General features: G+C 43.0%; 1 long non-coding RNA gene across 1 annotated transcript; it reads right to left on the bottom strand.

The window, feature by feature from the left end:
- Positions 1-533: 533 nt before the first annotated feature.
- On the bottom strand, positions 534-24226 carry LOC150069159 (uncharacterized). The gene is made up of 3 exons (XR_016535279.1): positions 24163-24226; positions 23889-23957; positions 534-598 (listed from the first exon to the last, which is right to left on the bottom strand). It is a non-coding gene; the product is annotated as an uncharacterized LOC150069159 (long non-coding RNA).
- Positions 24227-24664: the final 438 nt, after the last annotated feature.

Genomic DNA, 24664 nt, shown 5'->3' with positions numbered 1-24664 from the left:
TTTGTCTTGATTGATTTATTGGTTTAGGCTATTTGGGCTGATTAGTTTAACTGCTGTGAAAAATGCTTCTATGGACTCGGGTGGGCAGTTGCTTCTACTGTATCCTGATGTACATTCCTTCACATAAATGCTCGAAGAATGGCAACCTTGAATCATAGAGAGGTTCTAGTTCCAGTCTTTTGAGGAACCTCCATAGCGACTGCACTGTTTTACAGTTCCATTGACACAACACTAAATGCAATCTGAGAAGAGGATTCTGTGAGACAATGAGGTCCTTTGATCCAAATAGAAATGACAAGATTCTGCACTTACCATTGGTCATTGAAAAGGGAGCATTTCCAGTGTAACACAGGTAAGGTGGACCTAGAAAGCAAGAAGAGAAGACATTGAATATGTAGTCAAGGAAGGTGAGGAAGGTATGGTAGGAAATATCCCTTTCCAGTTCTTTCCTCCATCCTGGCACATGGGAGAAACTTTTCTTACCTCCTTGGACTTAGTGGCAAGTGGGAAGTCTGGCTCTAAGAAGGCTTTAGATGAAAGCATCCTTTATGTCTGTAGGATTGTCTCAAAGAGTCACTGGTGTGCAGCTGGACTTTACCTGTGTGAAGGAAGATGGGAGGGCTTTGTTGTGCTAGATTGGAGCTGTTTGCTATACCAGTGCAACCTGCCCTATTCTACACATTGGAGAAATAAGTGAAGATGGAGCCTAGTTAGACGGCTAGCAGAGTAAGGCAAGGTTATTTTTAAGTAGAGGGAAAGCCTAATATGTTCATGAAGTATGTGGAGGAAGGTAGTTCAGAAGAGATGAAGAAGAGGGCTTGCTTGGTCATTCAAACAAAATAAATGATACAAAGTGTGATTCCCAGAGTCTGTCTGTGAACAAGGTCTTAGTCCATTTTGTTCTACTATAACGCCAAAGACTAGAGAATTCATAAAAAAAAACAGACATTCATGTATTAGTCTGGAGGCTACAAGTCCAAGGCCAAGAAGCTCACATTCTGCAAGGATCTTCTTGTGGTATCATCTTATAGTGAAAGGTGGAAGAGTAAGAAAGCGACAAGAGACAGAGGCAGTAGTTGCTAGGGCTGAATTCACCCTACGGTAAGGGCCCATTCCTGCAATCACAAAATCTATGACAGTACAAGCCTGTTCATGTGGGCGGTGCCCTGATGACATCATCTCCTGGAGGTCTTACCTCCCATCTCTGTTGCAGTTAGGATTGCACCTGGGAAAGAGAACATGAGTTGGGGGGAGGGAAGCTGGTGGCTTTTGTGGATAATCTAGGTGCTAAATGTGGACATAAAGTGCTTGGAGAGAAGTGGGAAGGAGTGATGTGAAAGGATTTGAGACCAAGGAGAAGACTTGATAAACTCCCAAAAGGTGTATTTGGTATGATGACCAAGAAAGTGGCTCAGCATGAATTCACAGGTGCTTGCAAAGTCATAGTCCTCCAGGAAGTCTCTGTCTCTTGGTAGGAAATTGGAAATCCCATTAGTCTGCTCAGGGGAGAAGCAAGCTCCCATACCTGAAGCAATCAAACTGAGCGTGTGTAACTCATTGGTTGCGATGCTATGAAAGGAGATCTCTGAGTGGGATGGAATAAATAACCTTTAGGTTCTCTTGCAACTTTGAGATCTGATTTTTCTATAATTTGGTATATTGCCAGGAACTTAACAAAATCAAACTATTTTCAGACTATTCAAATTATAGTGACCTGCCTTTGAGCTTCCCGGAGGGGATGGACTTTAAAAGTGTTGTTTATGCAGAATAGAGTCAGTGGTTCCTGCATAGAGAATGATTCTCCTTCCAGGTCAGTTCTTCTAAGCATGGAGTAATTATGACAGCAGATTCACCATTGTGCTGGCTGAGAAGTTAACACTGTGTTTGTCTGTCTTCAGGAGGTGGGATGGAATGGTTGTAAAGGCATTTTGATGCATCTTGTTGTTTGCTCAGATCTTTTTGAGTTTTCTATTTTTCTTGGCACTGGGGTATTACAGCTGTGTACTTTTTAAAAGAATTTCCTATAGTTTCTATATCTTGGAAGCCATGTTGCAAAGCTGTCTGCATAGGGGAGAGATGTTCTGACCGGTTCTGATTCTGAAGATACCAACGTCTGACTGACGGCCATCTATCTGGTCATCCATGTGTCTGGAAATAACAGAGGGAAAAAGAATGCTCGATCTCATGAGTGGCTCCATACTGAGGTGGAACATTGGATGTTCCCAGCCTCACTCCTGGGGCTGCCTTTTCAACAAAGCTCACGACTGTTGAATATATTGCAATTCTCTTCTAGTTTCAGTGACTTCTTCCAGCCAGTTCCATCTCTATAACAGCCCAACTGATGACCAGAAATAAGAATGGGAGACATAGCCAGCTGCTGGTAACTTGTGCCTATAGTCCTCGGAAAGCTAAGGTCTAAGAATTGAGGCTTGAAGCTATCAAGGGTAGGGAAGTCCATGAGACTGTTATCTTCAATTAACCAGCCAAAAGTGGGAAGTAGAGTTGTCATTCAAGTGGTATTGCAAAAGCTAAGGAAGAGCACTCAGGTCCTGAGTGCAAGCCCCCGTACTGCCAAGAAAGAAAGAAAGAAAGAAAGACAGGAAAAAGAAAGGAGAGAGAAAGGGAAGAAAGGCATCCACTTGCTAATATAGCTTATACATTCTGTATATACCAAGGTATTTCCACACGTAAGTAGGCTGCTTACTATTCTTTGACATAGGAAATACCACTTTATTCTCTCTCCATGGTAGCTTAGGAGAATATTAACATTCATGAATCCTGCATGGCAGGAGAGGAAAGGACAAATGTTCTAGGAACATTACTATTTAATGAATAATACATTCAGCTGTCAAATGATAAAAGAGCAAGAGGACAGAGATAGTCAAAACCCTTGATCACTTATGATTAATAAGCAAGAGTCAGAGAGAGCACCTCATCTTTGATTAAAGTCACCCCCTCCAATTAGTGTAAATCACATCTGTTTTACTGTCATGATCTGTGTTCCACCTGAAAAATGGAGATTAAAACGAGTATCTATTTATTGATGACATCCTTGACTGTTTCCACAATGAATAGTATGTGGGTTTGACAAAAGGCCTTCAACCTACATAGTACTTTCATCAGAGCAGAAGAACCATATGGAAAAGAAAAGTGGTGTATAAAATCATAGCCAGACTTGAGGTACTGTCACAGTAAATTGAGTGATTCCTCCTTGGGTTTAGGCCAGCTGAAAGATTCTCCATTAGCCCCAAACACCACAGTTCTTACAAGAAATAATTAGCTGTATGTACCAAGCTGGTGATAGGAAGATGGATGTAGGATGGGTGGTAGGGTATACATGAATTTACATGAAGACAAGGGAGAAAATGGACTAAAAAAAATGTTGCCACTGCCTGTGGCTCACACCTCTAATCCTAGCTACACAGGAGGCTGAGATCTAGAGGACTGTGGTTCAAAGCCAGCCCAGCCAGGAAAGTCAGTGACGCTTCACCTCCAAAATAAGTAGCAAAAAGCTGAGCTAGAGATGTAGCTTTAGTGAATAAGCTGAGCAACTGTAAGGCCCTGTATTCGAAGCCCAGGACCAGCAAAACAGAAACGTTGAATGACCATAATCTTGTTTGCCACTTACTCCTGCAAAAGTTGTCATGAGTGAAGAGCTGAGTGTGCCGGTCAGGAAAGAGATGAGCAGGCACTAGGATGAAGAGGATGAGGAAGGAAATTGTAGCTGGGGCAGACATGCCTGAGTTGTGTGACTTATTAGCTCTATGGGGGAGTGAGGAGAGATACGGAGAAAGGTATGGAGGTGACGTGATGTTATTTCCAGTAGCCAAAGGGCCAGGACTTGAAGCCCACACAGGAGCAGGAAGTGAGGCCCAGGGCCTGTCTAAGGAATAGAGCTAGAATAACATCTTGCTTTGAGCTGTTGTTGTTAGAGGGCTGCACACTCAGGGGAAGGCTAGCGTAAGAAAAGGACTTGTGCCTGGCACAGTAAGATCATAGGAAAGCATGCCTGTCTCTGCTTGGGCCCAGAGAAAATTTTTCCCCTAGGAAATTAAAACTCAGTGCCAAATTACAAATTATTTATGAATGTGCACTATCCAGAGGTCTGGAAACTTTCAAGCCCAAGCCTTCAGCTAACTGAGTCCCAGGCTTCTGAGATTTCTGATTTGCTTGGAGAAGTAAAAACAGCACTCTTTTGGAAGAACTGACCAATAGTCTAGGATGAAAGAAATTTACAGGAGCCCACACTAACAGTGACTCCACGGACCAGAAATCAGAAAACTTGGGGAATAGAAAACAGTCAGATAAATAAAACCAACTGGAACTGGGCACTGTAATCCTAGCTACTCAAAAGGCTGAGATCTGAGGATCACGGTTCAAAGCCTGCCCTGGCATGAAAGTCTGTGAGGCTCCAGTTTACCGCCAGAAAACTGAAGTGCCCAGGCCCAGAGTTCAGGCCTGATGACCAACCAAAAAATAAAATTAAAAAACAAAAACAATTCATATGTGTTAAAAGTAAGGCGTGCACAGAATTATTTATTGCAATTTTACTTGTAAGATCAAAAAGAAGTTATAACTTGTGCCATTCTTTAAAAGGATTGTTTTTTTAAACATCTACCCAAAGTACTGTTACGCTGCTATTCAAAAATATGAAGAAAATGCTTTATATACTGACATGAGAAAGGTAGATATTATTGTTAACTAAAAAAAAAAAGAGGCCAACAGTTTTCATAGTTATCTACTTTTATCTAAGAAAATGGAAGAGGAAGGTAATAATTTACATCCTTGTCTACTTGCATTTCCATTAATACTGAAAAATATAGATCAAACTAATCAAGAATCCCAACCCATTGAGATGAGAGTGTTGATGACATAGGAAGTGATATTTTTCAATGTTTATATCTTATGTTGTTTTGCTTTTCAAACCACAAGAGCATACTAACTATTCAAAACTTAATTTTTTATTTTTTATTGTGATTAATAGAAGGGTTACATTATATTCACCAGATAGAAGGTGCATAACTTCACAAACATTGATACCCTTTCTTATGACATGGTCCCCATTTCCCTCCCACCCTCTCCCCCGCTTATCTTTATTTCCCCCCTTCCCTATCCAATTTCAAATAACCAATTAAGCACATATAAAATATATCAGAGAACAAGGTGAAATATTGTAACAATATGAGATAACCAAGGGATGGCAAAAGAGATGAGAGATAACATAGTACATTAAGGACAACAGTCACTCATTATATGGCTTTTGTCAAAGCTTAATTTTTATTTAGGAAAGAAATAAAAATAGCATGCAACAATAGGATTCAGGGTTGCAGAAGGATCAGGGATACAAGGAACAATGAGGAGGTGAAGAAGGTCCCGGAGTATCTAATGTATATGTTTGGAAGCGATGTAAGTAAATCTATTGTGTGCACCAAAAATAGGACTCTGACAAACATTATAAGCAAACTTGAAAAGAAACAAATATAGCTTATAAAAATATTGGAATGGAAAAACTTAGTAGATGAGCTACAAAGCAGAATAATAAGCCAGGTACTAGCTGTTTAGGAAGCTGAGATCTGAGTATAATGGTTCAGAGCCAGACATAAGAGGAAAGTCTGTGATACTCATATCTCTACTTAAGCACCAAAAAAGCCAGGAGTGGAGCTGTGGCTCAAGTGGTAGAGTGCCATTCTTGAGCAGAAAAGCTGATGGACATTTTCTGGGCACTAAGTTCAACAAGCCCAGTAAAGGCACAAAAAAAAGGAAGGAAGGAAGAAAGGAAGGAGGGAAGAAAGGAAGGAGGGAAGGAAGAAAGGAAGGAAGGAAGGAAGGAAGGAAGGAAGGAAGGAAGGAAGGAAGGAAGAGAGGGAGGGAGGGAGGGAGGGAGGGAGGGAGGGAAGGAGGGAGGGAAAAAGCTATAGAAACTGGGGGAGTTTTGAAGAACAAAATGAGAAGTTCAATATATATTTTATGGAAGCCCCAAAATACAGACAGAATAAAGACAACAAAATATTTACAGGGAAAATGGCTACATATTTTAAATATGGATGAGTCTGACATTAAAGAAGCATGGTGTGTCCCTTGCCGGATAAATAACATTATGCACACCTAGAGACATCATAGAAAGTCTTAAAGTAGCAACACCATACAAGAAATTGTATGAACACTGTGAGTGAAAGATGGATGGTCTATAAGGAAGAGAAAGCAGGTAAAGCATTCCTAGCATGATTTATAAAGGCCAAAAGCAGCCAGGAGCAGTAGCTCATGCCTATAATCCTAGCTACTCAGGAGGCTGAGATCTGAGGACAATGGTTCAAAGCCAGCCCAGGCACTAAAGTCCATGTGACTCTTCTCCAGTTAACTACTAAAAAACCAGACTTGGCACTGTGGACTAAGGGGTAGGGAGGTAGCCTTGAGCTAAAGATCTCAGGGATAGCACCCAGGCCCAGAGTTCAAACCCCATACTGACAAAAAAAAAAAAGGCCAAAAGCAATGAAATAAATGTCAGAGTGAGAGAGAAACAAAGACACCTTCAGATACACAGGTCTAGCAGAAATTTCTACTCAATCCTTAAATATTTCAGAAAGAAGAAAAATCCAACTGGAAGGAAGGAGTACAATGTAATGAGGAGCAGAGAAAATAGTGCCCCAAAACACTGGAACAATTACATAAAATAATGACAAGAGCGATCCAATATTTGGAGAAGTCATAATAAAGAAAAACTAAAATAACATGTGAAAGGGATTCAAAGTTAGAGTTTTAAGTATGGTTAGGAATAGATGGAGACAAAGAATATGCACAGTCTGAAGGAATTTCACCAAAACTTCAATAATCAATTTTTAAAAAGATGTTTTAAAGACACCCTTTTAAAAGTAAAATTAGGAAGTTGCACTGTGACTCAAGGGATAGGGCAGTAGCCTTGAGCACAATTGCTCAGGAACAACTCCCAGGTCCAGAGTTCAAGTCCCATGACCAACAATAAATAAATAAATAAAGTAAAATTAGTGCAAACATCTGTGATGCACAAAGTAACATTTCAAATAAAGACAAGATCAGTTTTGATGATTTTTCCTGTGACCCCAAACTGCAATATGACAGAGCATCATTCTCTTTAGAACAGAATAACATCTTTGGTTCTTTAAAAGTTTAGAGTTATTCTTACCCTCAAATATTGTTAAGTAAAACTGCTAGATTGTGTGTGTGTGTGTGTGTGTGTGTGTGTGTGTGTGTGTGTGAAGATCTTGTACTCTCATTCAATTCTTTTCTTCACAGATGACGCTCTACATTCGAGCAGGCCCTAATCTGGCATTTTGCTGGTTAATATGAGACAGAGTCTTATGGATTTTTCTGCCTGAATAGCTCTGAAATGCAATCCTCCAGGTGTCAACCTCTTGGCTAGTTAGGATTGCAGCATGAACAACCAGTATGCTTCAGAACAAAAGAAATAGAGAAATACTAAGCAGTAATATAGTGAGGTGAATAAAGAAAATCTCCACTAGCACAACGATGTTCATTGCAGCACTATTTACCATAGCAAAGATATGGAACCAACCCAGATGTCCCTCAGTTGATGAGTGGATCAACAAGTTGTGGTATTTATACACAATGGAATTCTATGCTGCTGTCAGAAAGAACGACATCACCCCATTTGTAAGGAAATGGAAAGACTTAGAAAAAATCATATCAAGTGAAGTAAGCCAGACTCAAAGGAACATAGGCCCAATAGTCTCCCTCATTTGTCATAATCAGTAGATACCTTGGCTCTCCTAGCAGAGATTTACAATAGAATAAAATCTAGAGACATAAGGCCAAATAGTATGACACTAAATGTAAGGACCTCCAGGATAAGGAAACAAAAGCCATATGAGAGACTGTTGTCCTTAATGTACTATGTTATCTCTCATCTCTTTTGCCATCCCTTGGTTATCTCATATTGTTACAATATTTCACCTTGTTATCTGACATATTTTATATGTGCTTAATTGGTTATTTGAAATTGGATAGGGAAGGGGGGAAATAAAGATGAGCGGGGGGAGGGTGGGAGGGAAATGGGGACCATGTCATAAGAAAGGGTATCGATGTTTGTTCACCTTCTATCTGGCAAATATAATGTAACCCTCTATTAATCACAATAAAAAAACCCTCAGTTTAATAGAAGGTAGAAAAAGAAGTAGAAGCTGGGAGCTGGTGGCTTACAATCTAGTCAGGAGGCTGAGATCTGAGGATTGTGGTTTGAAGCCAGCCAGGGCAGAAAAATCCATGAATCTCTTTTTTTTCTATTTTTGAATTTTTTTTAAATTTTATTGTCAGGATAATATATAGAGGGGTTACTGTTACATTCATCAGGTATTAGGCGAATTACTTCTTGCACATTAATACCCCTTCTCATGTTTTTGTCCCCGTTTCCCTCCCTTCCCCCTTCCCAATCATCTTGTTTCCCCCACTGTCCATGAGACTCTTATGTCCAATAACCTACTCAGAAAAAAAGCCGGAAGTGGCACTGTGGCTCAAGTGGTAGAGCGTTAGCCTTGAGCACAAAGAAGGTCAGGAACAGCATCTAGGCCCTGAGTTCAAGACCTGGGACTGGCAAAAAAAAAAAAAGAAGGAAGGAAAGAGAAAGAGAGATAGAAGAAAGAAAGGGAGGTGGAGAAAAAAATTTAGCAAAACAAAACCTGATACTAAGTAGCATGATAATGAGAAATCAAATTACTTCAATTAATAGAATGAATATAAAGAAAAACAAACCTACATTACATTTATAAATAACATTTTCTAGGTCTTCCCTTAAACTTTTCTGTGCCATTCTGCTTTAAGATGGCCTTGGAGCCATCTTAAAAAAAATGACCTTTGACTAAACAAAAATAAATTTAGCCAATAAAAGATGGAAGCTCATAGATTGGATTCAAACAAAGAAGCAGAAGCCCCAAACCTCCAATTCAGTTATAAGCTATTAGTTAAAGAGAATGGTGAGAAAAGACTGGGTTATAGAGCTATAGCTGAGCAGGGAGAGTTGTGCCAATGTCAAGGTCTCATCTAACTCTTCTGGCTTCCAGGCAGGCCCTCCGCTACTCTAAGGGGTCAGAGAAGCAGCCATATAGTCTAGACTGGTCGGTAGGGTTTCTCATGCTTTAACAGTCGACTGAGGATACAAGTTTAGCATCTGGGCTCTGGGTGGTCTGTTCTGGAGGGAGCTCTGTGATTACAAGGACTCTGGGCAGGAGATAACATCAGGAGATGAGGCTGGGCATTGAGGCCTGGTCGCTCTAATAACTGAAGCTGCTAGCTTGGGTGTGTACCTTCTGAGCAGTGTTCTGAGCAAAAGCACATTTATGAAATGCCCCATTCATTTCCTGCCCAGAGAGATCCTATCTGAATCCAGGGCTTTGGCCTCCTAGAGATAGATGTAGCAGTTTCTCCTCCTGAGATACTCAGAGAGCCTCATGTAAGGAAAGATCCACATTGGTTAAGCAAACTGTGAGATACTATTGAGGTTTGCCATATATTTTCTTAAGTGTACTAAATGCTTGCTTAAACATCTAGGATAAAAGTCTGAGTGAATTTAATGCCACATCATGTCCTATCATACATTTTTACAAGTTCTGAAAGAAAACTGTCACTGTAGATGCTGCAGCTACCAATTTATTTGTTTTTGTATTGGTAACTCAGGGTCTAGGCACTTTCTCTGAGCTTTTGTGTTCAAGTCTAGTGCTCTACCACTTTGAACCACAGTGCCATTTCTGGATTTTCTGGTAGTTAATTGGAGATAAGAGTCTCCCAGACTTTCCTGTCCAGGCTGGCTTTGAACTGTGCACTTCAGATCTCCGTCTCCTGAGTAGCTAGGATTACAGGTCTGAGCCACAGGCACCTGGCTTGTCTGGGAGCTTTTGTCTGATAGTTGAGGTACTCTAGCTAGGACAGACTTCCCAGATTGTGGAGTAAGAGGTTGGGAAGCAAGGGAGATCTGGGCTTCTGCCATGCAGGGAATGCCTCATGTCAGCTATCCCACAGAAATGAAGATAGCATTTAATGTGCATTTGACTGTCTATCCTATACTGACAAGAGGATTGGGCACATGCCTGAAATCCTACATACTGAAATCCCAGTGTGTAGGATACTTCAGGTAAGTAGGAGGATCCTGATCAGAGTCTAGCTATAGGCAAACACTCAGGACCCTAAAGCAAAATAGAGCAGAGGGTGTACTCAAGTGGTGGAGGACCTGCTTAGCAAGCAGAATGATCTGAGGTCAAACCCATTATGACAGAAACAAAAGAAAAAAACAAAAACCCAAGCCAGGCATGATGACCCACACGTTCAATCCCATTTATAGGGAGGCGTTGTGACAAAATATGACACATTTAAAAAATAAAGGCTGGGAGTTTGGCCTAGTGGTTAAAGTGCTTGCCTAGCATGCATGAAGACCCGGGTTCGATTCCTCGGTACCACATACATAGAAAAAAGCCGGAAGTGGTGCTGAGGCTCAAGTGGTAGAACTCTAGCCTTGAGAAAGCCCAAGGACAGGGCTCAGGCCCTGAGCTCAAGCCCAGGACTGGCAAAAAATAAATAAATAAATAAAATAAAGTAAAAGGGCTGGGAGCATGACTTAAGTGGTAGAGTGCTTACCAAGCATGAGTCCCTAGGTTCAAACTGCAGTGCTGTCAAAAAAAAAAGTTCAAGAATGTAATTGAAGGCATAACCCCAAAAAGAAAAAAAAGCTACTCTTTTTTAAAGAAAAGAAAAAAGAGGGAAAAGGACAGAATGATTGATAAAAATTCACAGCCATTAAAATGAGATCGGTCTTCTGTTTTTGGCCTGGGCTTAAGAATATCCTCACTGAGAAAATCTGGTTTGAATTCTCAGCATCTTGAGGAGAAAATTAAGTCTTCGAGGAAGAGATTTGACCTACAGTTGTCCACAACCCTACGTCTATGTCTGTGGGTAGCAACTGGCAAGATCTGAGGATTGTGGTTTGAAGTCAGCCTGGGCAGAAAAGAGCATAAGACTCTTACCTTCAATTAACCATTAAAGAGCTGAAAATAGAGCTGTAACTCAAATAATACACTGTTAGTTTCAAGCAAGAGAGCCAAGGACAATGCCCAGATCCTGGGTTCAAGCCTCAAAAGTGGCACACACACACACCACAAAATAAAACATATCGTCGTATTGTACATGAACTCTGACTAACAGAAAAAGTAATAAAACTTGCACAGTAAACTGCTGCCAGAAGTACAAGGTCTAGTGTTGAGACTTACCTCAGGCTTTGCCTGATAACGATGGGGATGACATCAGGTTCCTCAGAGTCCCTGACCCACATCTCCCAGGTCATCTTGGGGCAAGGACCTCTGTTCCAGATGATACAATGTGAAGCGGAAACCCAAAGCCTTTGAGAAAAATTGGAATGTGTTCTCCAGGTTCTGGTTGTATTAGGGGATGATGGGTGAACCAGGATCATCACAACCCTGAAGAAAACGGTGACATCTTCTAGTTAGCTTTGCTACATTGAGAGTTGCTATCATTTCTCTCTAGAGAAGAGCAACAGAACGCAGCTCAGCCCTAAGACTTTTGTTAACACAGAAATTTCTACCAACATGGACATGAAACAAATGATCACACTTTAACTCAAGAAGAAAAGCTGCTGTTTCTAAGAAGCAGATTTTCATGGTCTTGTTGACTACCCTCCCCACCCCAAAGTCTTTGTGGAAATCAATTTTAGTGATGCATTTCTCCATCCTTCCACCCACAGCAGCATTTTCTCTGCAAGGACTGCAGAGAGGAACCGTGAATTTATTCTCGCCTGTGATGACAGCCAGGAGGCCCCACAGGACTGCAGGATCCAGACCAGATTATGAGCTGAGTATCCTGCAGAGCTGAAGTGGGCAGTGAGGTCAGACCAGGCTAGGCTTCAAAGGCCTGTTTGCTTTTGATAATTATGTCTTTGTGACGGGCAAAACCATATTCTGGAAGCAAAGAGAGTAGTTAGAAAAATGAATGAAACATTATGTAACATCTTGAAGGGGTGAAAAACCAAAGAAAAGGCATCATGTCTGTGGTTAGAAGTCAGAGTTTGCAGAAGGATTCCATTCATGACCCAAGGACTGAGCCTGCCCGCCTGCCTACCGGCCTCCTTTATCCCTTTCTTTCAAAAACTAAAACTAAAAATTGTGATCCTTTGAGGTTGTTCCAGGTGTTGTAGTTGTAAGTGCTGGGCACAGAGCTGAGAACAAGACAGAAACATCTTTCTCATTGCAGGACATAGAAACGAGGCAGGGAGACAGGCTTTTAACAGACAAGGAATGTTATAGTGATGTGTCAGGAATTCATGAATTGCCTTGTGCACTTGTCAAAATCGGCAGCCATATCATGCAGGTCTGCCAATGCTTCTGGCTCTCCATCCTGCCCACCCCCAACCCCCTGTAGTTCTGAGGCTGCCCAGCCATTCATACGTGATCTTGCACAACCGGAAGTCTTGAGAGCAGGATTTGTATTTCCTTCAGTTTTCTCTTTTCCAAAATTTCATTGACTATCCTCATTTCTTTGTTTCCCTAAATAAATTCTTTTGAAGTAGCTTTCTAGAACCAACCACCTAAGTCAGATGTTATTGGCAGAGTTCAGATTTTCATACATGATATGTTCTCCATCCAAACAGAGCCAGATATCAGGCAGGCAATAGGCCAAAGATGGATGGGGCCAAAATCAGCTTCCGCCCCCCTCTCTCTCCCTCCCTCCCTCCTTCCCCCCCTCTCTCTCCTGTTTATTATAAGAGAGAGATTCTGTAGTCCTGAAATTGGAGCTTTTGGACTCCAGGCCCAAACATTAGGTGTTCCATGTATATGTCAGATCCAGACACAGGCCCCTAAATGCCAAATAAATGATAAAGTGAAAGGCAGACAAAGAAGATGTATTATGTGGCAAACATGGGAAGACGGAACTTTAGCCATTTTACCGTCGGTTAAATAGGAAAAATTGGGGTAGATGTGAGAAGGTAATTATAGTTAAACTAGTGCCAAGGCAGGTGGTCTGAACAGCCCATTGTCTCAGGACTTGGTTGGGTATGACCTTGTACAATAAGAGTCACGGACACCTGGCAGTTATTGCATCCAGGCTTTCAAGATGGCTGCAGAGTGACTGCAGGGCAAAGGATATGGCAAAAGAATGGAAGAACTGGGGTGCCTTGTCTTTATCTTGCTCTCAGTCTGTCATCGGCCCTGTGAATCAGCAGGTGGGGCTGAGAGCTGGTACTGTCCACACTCATCAGCCTCCGCCACACCTGGTTCAGCCAGGTGCCCTGCCTCACTGCTAGGGAGCCTGGAGCAGGACTCAAGGTGTGCCCTCTGGAGGAAGAGGTGAAGGCAGTGGTTTGGGCCACAGCAGGAGCCCTGCCCTCCTTGTAAACACAGAGGGGACCATAGCATTGTCCATCCATCAGGACAGCTCAACGAAGGGGGTGGCCTGGGGCTTGGCCTTGAAGGTTGGTAACTGGTCTCTGAGATGGGCTGGGGTTCCATACATATGAATTCTCCCTCCTCTACTAGCCCTCCCCACAGGCTCATGGCATAGCTGGGAACCCTCCCAGCTCCTTCAGGATCCAGTGGTATCATTGGGGAAGACCAACCAGAGTAGCTTATCCCAAATATCTTGGACTAGTTGAGCTGTGGAAGTGACTCAAACCTCCCTTCTTTCCAGTCCATGTTCCGGTCCCAGGAAGGGATGGCCCCTGTACACATTCTGGAACTTCTACTGTGTCCTTTCCCCAACTCTTTGCTCTGGAGGGGATGGAGATGAATATTTCCCCCCTTATATTATTTACTATGGCAGGGACTGTTTTACTGTTTCAAAAGAACAGATCTGTGGCTACTCTGAACTACCTGTGCTCAGTGCTTGCCTGCACAGCTGTTCCTAAAGCCTTTCAATTATTTACAAGGAATGTAACATGAATTGCTGTGAGACGTGGGGACAGGCGTCCTGCATACATTTGCTCAGTTTATGCACTGCACAATTCCAGGGGGGCTCCATGCCCACAGACTTCAGCGTGTACCACCCACACAGCTATAGGCAGGTGGTCTTGCAACAGAGTCGTAGACCTGCTAAGGGAACAAGAAGACCACCAGGACTTCCTTGCTGTGCAATCAGCATTCTCTAATCTGGCAAGATAAGCAGGCTGTATACTTCAGTTACTTGCTAAGAGTTTTGCTTGAGTCTGGGCATGTTTCACTGAGTTTGGTGGCCTGAGTAACGCCATGCCTTGTCCCAAAGACCAGAGGAAGACCACGGTGAGGAGGAAATAGGAGTGAAAACCAAGGAGGAAGATGCAGAAGTCCATGTTTAGAGCTCAGGAACCCAGTGTGGTATAGAATTCAAGCCAGACAGTCAACTGTTCCTATTTAACCGCCCTCCCTGCCTTCTGTTCTTCCTTCCTTCTTTCTTTTGTAGCCTGTACTGGGGCTTGAACTCAGGGCCTCAAGGGCTAGGCACTGTTCCTTAGCTTTTTTGCTCAGGGCAGAGGCACTACCACTTGAGTCACGGCTCCATTTTCAGCTTTTTGCTGGTTAATTGAGACAAGAGTCTTACATACTTTACTTTCCTGCCTGGCTTTCAACTGTGATCCTTAAATTTCAACTTCCTGAGTAGCTACCACCAGCACTTGGCTAAACTTTAAGATAATTTTAATGCTGGCAGGGATGCGGCCAAAGGGAATGCCGCTATACTGTTGCTGGGAATGCAAACTTGTTTAACCACTCTGGAAAGCAGTATGGAGATTCCTCAAAAGACTAAACATAGAACTTCCTGATGACTCAGCAATCCCACTTCTGGGCATTTAACTAAATGACTACAAACCAGCCTGAACTAAAGCCAGTTCATTATAGTATTGTTTACCATTGCTAATAGCCCAGATGCCCCTCAGTGGATGAATGGAGTTCTATGCTTCCATCAAGCATATGACATTATCCCACTTGAAAGGAACTTGGAAAAAATTATATTAAGTAAATTAAGCCAGACTCAAAGAAACATAAGCTGTGTGATTTCCCTCATTTGTATTAATTAAAATATATGTATAAATCTACAAGTTAATCCCATGGATAGTAAAAGACAAATGATTACACTTGGACATGATTACTTAAGCATCACTACAAGCACTCACACACTGTGAAAAAGGAGGATGTATTCCTAGGAGAGGCTCACAATGGCTCAATAGCTATGTATATAAGACCATATAAAAGGATGCTTATCTAAATGAACTCCAAGAAATGTCAACAAGACTGCTTGATTACTTCTTTTTTCTCCTTTGATTTATTCCCCATTGTCACTGTTTTTGATTTCTGCATCCTTTGACTTGTAGATAAGTTTGTCTAACTTGGGAAAGGAAAGGAGAATCACAGGAATAGTAGGACGAAGGGTGAACCAATTCAACAGTGATACCAGACACTATGTTGGAAATGAACTTTACAACTGGGGTCTAAGAAGGGTTTGGAGAAGAAAAAGAGGAAGAAAATGGGGAGGGGGTAATACTGTTGAAAAAGAAATGTACTCCTTGCCTTACTTATGTAACAGTAGCCACTCCGAATATCATGTTTACAATAAAATAGAAATAAAAAAAAGGATTATTTTAAACTGGGCACCAGGGCCTCATACCTATACTCAGGAGGCTGAGAGCTGAGAATCTCAGTTTGAAGGCATCCCAAGCAGAAAAGTGCCTGAGACTCTTCTCTCTAAGCTGGAAGTAGAGCTATGACTCAAGTGGTAGAGCACCAGCCTTGAGTGAATTATCTTGGGGATAGTGTCTACGCTCTGAGTTCAAGTCCTAGGATCCACATTTTTTTTTTTTAAAAGAGAGAGATTATTTTAAATCCTAACCTGACGTTGCTTAAATGGCAGAGCACTTGCCTGGCAAGCATGAAGTCCTAGTTCAAATCTCAGAACCATCAATAAAAAAGGGAGGGGTTCATATTATCTACATTCTTTCCGTGCCAGGCACCATGGCAATGCATTGCATTATCTCAAATAATCTCAGGGACTTTTTTCTTTTTCTTTTTCTTTTTTTTTTTCAGTTGTGGGGCTTGGACTCAGGCTAGTGTTCTACCACTTGAGCCATAGTGCCACTTCTGGTTTTTGAGTGGTTAATTGGAGATAAGAGTCTCATGGTTGGCTTTCGAATTATGAATAATCAGATCTCAGCCTCCTGAATAGCTAGGATTATAGGCATGAACCAATGGCACCTGACTTTAGGGACCTTTCAGGAAGGTTTCCTGGGTCCTTATTAATAGCTGAAACAGGAGAAGGTCAGTAATTTGCCCTGATCACACAGCCTACACATAGAGAAAGTAGGACTTGAACCCAGGCCTTCTGGCCCAATAACTCACTGCTAGGTCTTATGTTCTTCTCTTATGTTTAAGGTTTACTGAACAATAGTTAACATTTGCTTTGGGAAAGTGAGATCTGAGGAGGTGGTATGGGCAGACCTGTCCTCAGGGCCCAGGAGATCTAGCCATTTTGCAATTCCTCAAAATCTTGCCTTGCTTCCTCTTTTTCTTTCTACTCCATCATGTTCTTTCTTGCCATGGATCTTCCTCTAATCAGGTCAACCTTAAGTCCCTTTTCCTTTATGGCAGGAGGGGAGAGTTATTTTCAACTCTTCCGCTCTCACCATGTTTTTCTATTTGCCAGTGTTGGGAGCCAAAGAATAATCCAGTGCAAGTGCTTCAATCTGTAAACAGGGAAGCAAGACTCAAGACTAGACTGAGGCTGGAGGGAGAGGGAATAAGTTTCCAGGATCTCAAAGATGCAGTGTGTGTGTGTGTGTGTGTGTGTGTGTGTGTGTGTGTGTGTGTGTGTGTGTGTGCACATGTGCACATGGCGGTTGGGGGGTGGGGGCATACCCTACAGCTGACACTCCTAAGCTGGGCTTCTCCCTAGGGCCCAGCATGTGAGTTTCATGTCATTATACTCCATGGAGCCTCCCCTACAGAGCTGGACCCCAGGGGTTCCTTCCTTTCTTGGTCCCAAACTATTGCTATGCTGAAAGAGACAAATAACTTGCAAGGAGCTGGCAACTATCAAAATAAAGTGTTCCAAAGCCTGCCAAATTCTCCAGGAGAGCTATTACAAAGTCCTAGTAATTATCATCACAAAGAGTTCAGTGTAAACACAAAAATCTCCCTCTTTTTTAATCTCAGGTGATGGATGTGGAGTAGCTGCCTGGCACTTCCACCCAAACAAAATGCAAATTGCCAACTTGGTTTTCCAAGAGCTCTCCTAACGGCAGAACACTAGCAGGTGCTGTGCAGATGTGCATCCAAGCCACACTTGCTCACACCTGTGTATCCATACACACAATTGCTCATACCTGAACATACACCAGGTACTCAAGAGTGCTCAGAAATCAGGTCACACCTCTTCCTATTGCAAGAAGTGCTGCGCATGGTGGTTAAACAGTAGACAGATGACAATATGTGATTCTGGAAGGCAACCCAGCATGCTCTGCAAGCTGAAACTGTATCCCTTTGAAAAAGAAGCCCCACCTTTCCCCCAGAGAGGACCGGTTCCAATTAATACACAGCCCAGCGGGCTGGCAGATGGAAAGCCTGAGCTCAAGTATTGTGAATGCAGATTTTCAAACATGTCAACAAGTTCCTCATGGACATTGTGATGAGAATGCTCTGGCTAAGTAAACAGGGACAGCAAGAAATAGGCACAAAGTGTTTCAGGTGCTTATCTACAGGGAGGCAACACCTTCCCTGGGTCTCCTTTGGCCACTGTTCAGGCCAGCCTGGTGGTGACACAGGGATTAGAAGTGCTGTCCCTTCCCAGCTCATCCAGCCAGTGGACCCACCCTGCTGATCTTCTGAGGGTGCTCTCCCCTGGAACAGCCCCACCTTGCGCCTCTCTCCTGCAGATAGATGAGTTCTATAGGCACTAGCGAACTGCAGGGGAAATAGTGGGGGAACACTGAAGCCCCAGAGGGCTGGAACTGGTGAATGGAGCCTTTGTCCTTAGGAAGCCCAGCCCCCTGTCAAGACGAAAAGACAAATCGAAACCCCCAGAACTCTGGCTCTTCTAAGATACCAGCTGGACTCAAAATGTGAGATTGGCCAAGGCCGCTGATAAATTATGTAACCTGGAGAAATGGGGGAAGCCTCAGCTTCCTTTGGGCAGAACCTTGGAAGGTAAATGTTTTCAGGAGGTGGGGAGGAGAACAAACGAACATGCATAAAGGGGAGGAGTCAGCAAAAGGCTGCTATGGGTGCCAGGGACTCTTTGTGTAAGGTCTAGGGGAGGACAGAGAGCATCCGTGCTGAAGCCAGAGGACAAAGCTGGTGGACCACATCAAGTCCAAGGGACAGGAGGTGGAGTGGTATGAACAAGGAACAGTGTGTCTCGGCCGGGCTCAGTGACTCACACCTGTAATCCTCACTACTCAGGAGGCTGAGATCTGAGGATCAAGGTTCAAAGCCAGACCGGGGCCCAAAAGGAGCTGAGACTCTTATCTCCAATTAACCTCTAGAAAACAGGAAGTGGGGCTTAGCACAAGGTTAGGGCAGTAACCTTGAGCTGCAGAGCTCAGGGACAACGCCCAGGCCTAGTTTAAGCTCCTTGACCCATTGAAAAAAGAAAAGAAAAAAGAAAAAGAAACAGTGCGTCTCTCAGGTCACCACTGTGACCTCTCCCCCATGTGTGTTCCCCGCCATATGCATTCCATTCCTCAGGCCACTATTGGAAATAGTGTTGGGTGACCCCTCTGCTCAGGTATCAGTGTTGGTCTAACCCTAGATTCTCTGGACCTCCAAGGATTCTTGGCCTTACAGATTGCCACTAAGCTTTGGATAATGGCCAGTGTTTGGTCCAGGACAAACTGATTTCACCCAACCATGTTTTGGTGTTATGTTGCTGGAAGTCTTGCCAACAGGTTATTAAGTTTCTTGAAAAGATGTGAAGTCCATCCAGGAAAAGGAGAACTTTTCCTAAATAACTAACTGGTTAGTTGTGTTCTGTCCATTCTTCTTAGTCTTGAAATTAATTGCCTTCCATTCCTAGCTTTGGCTTCCTAGGAAGCTTGCAGGTACATTTTTGGCTCACCTCTGTTAAAGTAATGAGTCCATTATCATGCAGCTTAGAGTTTAATTTTGCTTTAGTGTCCCAATTTACTCTGGGACACTAATTTCCCCGTTTATGTTTTTTTAAAAAAATCTTTGTGCCAAACATTTTTGTAAGCCACCAAGATTCATATGCCATGAAGTAGGGCCTAAAATATAAATATTAATTAAAGGTCATGGACATTATAAAAAAGTTCAAGAAATGATGACACAACCCTTTCAATGAAAGAGAATCGACTAAGACTTCAAGAGGAATGATGTGACCGTGTGCGCTGGTGCATGCCACTAATCCCAGTTTCTTAGCAGGCAGATGTAGGAGAATCTTAGTTCAAGACCAGCCCAAGAAAAAGCACGAGATTCTACCGGAAAGCAAAAGAACTGGGGTGTGTGTTGCTCAAGCAGAAGCATGCTTCTCAGAAAGTTTGAGGCCCTGAATCCAAACTCCAATACTGACAAAAAGTAAAAAGTTAAGAAAAAGTTGGGCACGGTGGCTCACTCCTGTAATCCTAGCTACTCAGGAGGCTGAGATCTGGGGATCTCAGTTCAAAGCCAGTCTAGGCATAGAAGTCCGTAGGACTCTTATCTCCAATTAACCTCTAGAAACAGCTCAGGGCAAGTGCCCAGGCCCAGAGTCTAAGCCCCACAACTGGAAAAAAAAAAGAAAAAGAATAAAATTTTAAAAGTTAAATGGTGATTTGTCAGGATGACTTAATAAACATTGGCAACTTTTGAGTGACTTGGCCTAATCCTGAAAAGGATTTCCTCATTTTCACACCATCTCATGAAACCTACAAGTCTGAAATAATCAAAGTTTATCTGCTTCCTCAAGTGATTGTTATCTCTAGTAAACAAGTGAACATATTCCAAACAGCCTGTATCTTAAGGCCCAAGGAAGGTGAAATTTGCATAGGAGAGATAGAACATGAGCATTAGAAACATAACTTGCTTGCAACAAGAGTGTTGTAATACATAGCCTAGATCCCAAAAGAACTGCAAAATCAGAGTAAGGAAGCTCTCTCCATCTGGGAGAGGGGTGGGAGGGGTTTCAGAGCATCCTGGGGAGACAGATGGAGGGAGGGATGGGGCGGATGGCTTCTTTCCTCTGGTGATTTAGAGACCACACGAATCAGCTGCTCCACCTCTTAGAGAAACTGTAAACAGCAGCATTATCATACATTCACCAAGGATGAGATTCCCCAGACAGAAATGGGAGGGGCAGCATTGGTGGAAAGAAATGATTCTTTTTCTCTGGAGTGCTATTAAAACCAAATTAGAGCACATCAGCTGCCTGCAAAGCAACCTCCAGGCTTTGATTGGACTGCTCTGGGCTGTCTGTCTTGGAAGCAGCCAGTCCCCTAAACAGTAGGACTTTTCTGGGCAATCTGATGAAGCTATTTGCTCAATTTTGATGACAATCTGATGAAGTTATTTGTTCTTTTGCCCAGGGAGACAAAACTGCATGAGTCTGTTTGCTGGAGTTGCAGCTGTCCACCCAGCTCTTTTGGCCTGGTCTTTTGTGTCTGGGCTACCCATTTTTGTTGCTTAGCTTCTCATCACATCCTCAGAGCAGTGTGTGAAGGGATGGCTGGGGGTTGGAGATTTGGAGATTCTGGGGAATCCTAAAGATGGGCTTCCTCCAGCTCTGAATTCTAATACCTTTGGAATGCCTCCCTTGCCTCTGACCAGCTGTCAAAGTACCACCCATGACTCCTTCCTGTGGCCACTGCAACTTCACATCATCCTGTGGAGTTGTCCATTCCATGTCTGTGTCTTCTTCCCCTTCAGGAAGACCTCCCTCCACCCCCCCTCCCCGCTATCCCCCAGAGTGCCGGCTCTCACTGTCAGTCACTCATCAATGCTCCCAGCTCAGTACCTGGCATATTTATGCTGCTCATATGTTCATACATTTTGAGTGCATGAATAAATGACCATATGAGCTACTAGCTAGACATCATTAAACACCTGCTGCACATGATACATGATCCCTAGAACTAGATCTGGTGCCCTAGTCAGGACTAATGCTGAGTACAATGAGAGCTCTTTCCCTGTTATAACCCTCGGGTATTAGTCCAAGCTCAGGCTGCGATGGTTGTAGCTATGGGAGGAGAATGTGAGCCTCCCACTAGGTCATCTCAGGAGAGGCTAGTGACTGAGTTAGGAGCCATGGGGCAGAGCACTGCACAGGCAGTGGTTCTCCAATCTAGGTTTTCATTTCAGAAACAAGTGATGACGCCACATCATGAGACTTCATGTCCACGTTTTAGTATTTGTTTAGTTGTGGGTTTCGGTGTTTTTCTTTGCAATATTGAATCTAGGGCCTTGAGCATGTTAGGCAAGGGTTCTACCACTTGAGCCATACAACCAGACCTTTTGTTGTGTTTTTGAAATAGAGTCTAACTCTACCTAAACTGGCCTCAGTCTCAGGATCCTCCTGTCTCTGCCTTCCCAGTAGCTGAGAATACACCTGGAGGCTTATGCGAACAGACTATGGATCCAAGCCCCAGCACTCCCCATTCAGTCTCCTGTAGATTTGGGGGTTGGCTAAGTTGTCAGGGTCAGTCCTGGAGCTACCCCATGAAAACCTCTGTACTGGTTTAACTCTTGCTTATGTTCACAGGAAAACAGGTCCAGTAATGTCTATTTTATTACTTCCAATAGGAAAAACTAGAAACAACCCTGAAGTTCATTGGCAGAGGAGAAGATAAGTGTGAATGGATGGATGATTAGAAAGGTTAAGGGAATGAAAGGAGTATACTCCTTGAATACTAACAGCTCTGGAAAGATATAAGTTGGAGGGTGTTATATAGTTTGATGCCATTTTATTAGTAGTTAAGAAAATGACCTAAAATCCACTTCTATGGAACCAATATTATATGACTATGAAAACATGAACTGGAAATTCTGTGAGAGGCTGGGGAGAACCTGAGGCTGAATCAGAAGATGGAGGTGCAGATCTAATCTGTTGATTTATGCTTTTAAGAAACAAAATCTAAGTATGACCTTTCTTCATGGGGGAAGGAAAATACATGGCTTTTATTGGTGATCTTTTGTGCTTTCCTAAAGCCACTTCAAGTGAATTAAAACATAATAATGCAAGCTTATTACAAAAATTATGAATGCTGAAAAGCACAAAGACAGAGATTTAAAGCATCCCCTATAACATTTGGTCTTCCTGCTAGCTTGAGTTTCCTATACAAAAAATGGAGTGTTACTGGAGACTGGTGGCCTCCCTGTTTTCCTAGCTATTCCAGAGGCTGAGATCTGAGGACTGTGGAGCCAGCCCAGGCAGTTAAGTCTTTGACACTCTTATGTCCAATTAACCACCTAAAGAGTCCAGAAGTAGAGCTGTGGCTCAAGTGGTAGAGTGCTAGTCTTGGGCAAAAAAGCTCAGGAATAGTACCTAGTTCCTGAGTGCACACACACACACACACACACACACACACACACACACTGGGTGGGGGAGGGAGTTGTATATACTGTTTAAAATTTTGCACTTGGCTTTTGTGGCTTAACAAGGTATTATCAATTTTCCATCCATTAATTAATTTGGAGTAATATCTCTATCAATCCAATGATCCTTCCTATGATAATAGTTTTATTTGCCAAAGTCTATTAGGATTTCACATTTCCAGTGTGTCACTGCCATAATCAGCAAAGTGAACATAGGCATCAACGTATCCTTTTCTAGATTAATTTCTTCTCTGCTTCAGATGTGTGCTTCCATGTGTTTAAAGCTCCTTTGTCTAGCCTAGGAAGTCATGGAACTTTTAAGAGGTAGCACTAACTAGAAGGACTCTAGGACACTGGAAATATGCCCTTAAAGGAGATCTTAGAGACCAAACTCCTTCTCCATCTTTTTTCTTCCCACAGCCATGATGCGAACAGACCTCCTCTGCCACATGCCCCTGCTAGGCTGTCCTGTGTTGCCACAGGCCCCATGGCAACGGAGACCACCGACCACGACAGAAACCTCTGGGATTGTGAGCTATTTATCTCAGGCATTGTGTTATAGTAATGGAGAATTGCCATGCACAGGTTCTGGTACAGTGCAGAAGAGAAACCAGGGCAGGGAGAAAAGTTACATGAGCCGGATACATTTTTGCTGCTGTTTGGGCTTTAGCTCATTTTGGTTTTACTACCAGCTTTATTGAGGTCTGTTTTACAGATCATAAAATTCAGCCATTTTAAGTGTATAATTCATTGGTTTTTAGTAACTTACTGGGTGGCACAACCATTATCATAAAGCAGTTTAAAAGCACCTGCAGCCCCCAGGCAGAACCCACAAGCCCATTTTGAAGTTAACCCTCAACCTCACACTTGCACTCAGGTACCCACAAATCTACTTACTGGCTCTGTAAGTTTGCAAGGTTATATTTGTTTGAAGGCTGCAAGCTGAGCCTCAGATTAAGGACATAAAACCAGGAAACTCCAAGATTTCAGGACATCTGTGGAAGTTTCTTTCTAACAGAAAAACAGCTCCCTAGCCCTCTGACTCAGCCATCCTGAATCAAGAGCTGGGAACCTGCTAGAAGTATTGTTTCTACTGATGGTCAGATAAAACTTTCTTTTCACCTCTTGGATTCAGGACCCTTCCTCAGTTTTCCCAATTTACACCCAAGTGGCTGCAGCCTGTCTATGGCTTTGAAAACACAGCTGGCTGTTGCTTGTCTGACCTGGTAGTAGTCATGGCCAAGCTGGGCTGGAGGGGAGGAGGAGGACAGATGAGGATCCAGGAAGAATCATGCTCTGCTCCCCCCCCATCCCCGCCTGCCAGGGAGAGGCAGGGGGATGTGGCGCAGTGCTGACCTCATGTGATCTGATGCTGCTGTGATGGTTCTGGTGATCTCTGCTCACCTTGAATCCAGCCATTTGTATCTGGGAAATAAGACAAGTACATAGCTCAGTGATAGAGCAGGTGCTTAGCACACATGACTTCAAACCTCAGGATGGCTTCACTATGAGATGTAAGCAGATTGCCTGTGCTCAGCCATCCTGCCTGTATGTGTGCTTTGAGATGCTATGTATGAGATTCTCCAAAATAACATTAAACATTTTAATGTCAAGTGCCAGTGGCTCACACCTGTAATCAGAGATTTTACAACTGGGGTTCAAAGCCAGCCTAGGCTGACAAATATGAGAATGTTATCTCCCAAACCAGCAAACAGCCAATTGGTGGCTCAATTGTGACTCAACTGGCAGAGTGCCAGCCTTGAATGGGCAAAGCTAAGCAAGAATGTCAGGCCCTGAGTTCAGAGCCCAGCAACGGAACATGTACACACAAACCCTATTGTGACAAAGGGGTTTAGAGCATCTATGTACTTGCCTGGCTATTTCTGGCCTGAATTTCTACTCTGGACTATGCCTGGCTGCTTCTGGTGCTTGAGCATCATTGGTCAGCCTGTTCTCAGGCTTTCTTCTGACCACGAGCAAAGGGCTAGGCTCCAGGACAAAGTCACTCCATCTGCGGAATGTGTGTAGTGTGGAGTCAGAGAAAGCCTGAAGCTATTACCAGCTACCAACACTCCAGAGTGTCTGGGAAGCAGGTTGTAACACATCTCAGGGTAATTCAATCTTTACAGAAA

The sequence above is a fragment of the Megascapheus bottae genome, chromosome 1 (assembly GCF_031878675.1).
Source record: "Megascapheus bottae isolate mThoBot1 chromosome 1, mThoBot2.hap1, whole genome shotgun sequence".
NCBI classification, from domain to species: Eukaryota; Metazoa; Chordata; class Mammalia; order Rodentia; family Geomyidae; genus Megascapheus; species Megascapheus bottae.
This window is presented reverse-complemented; position numbering and strand designations above follow the sequence as displayed.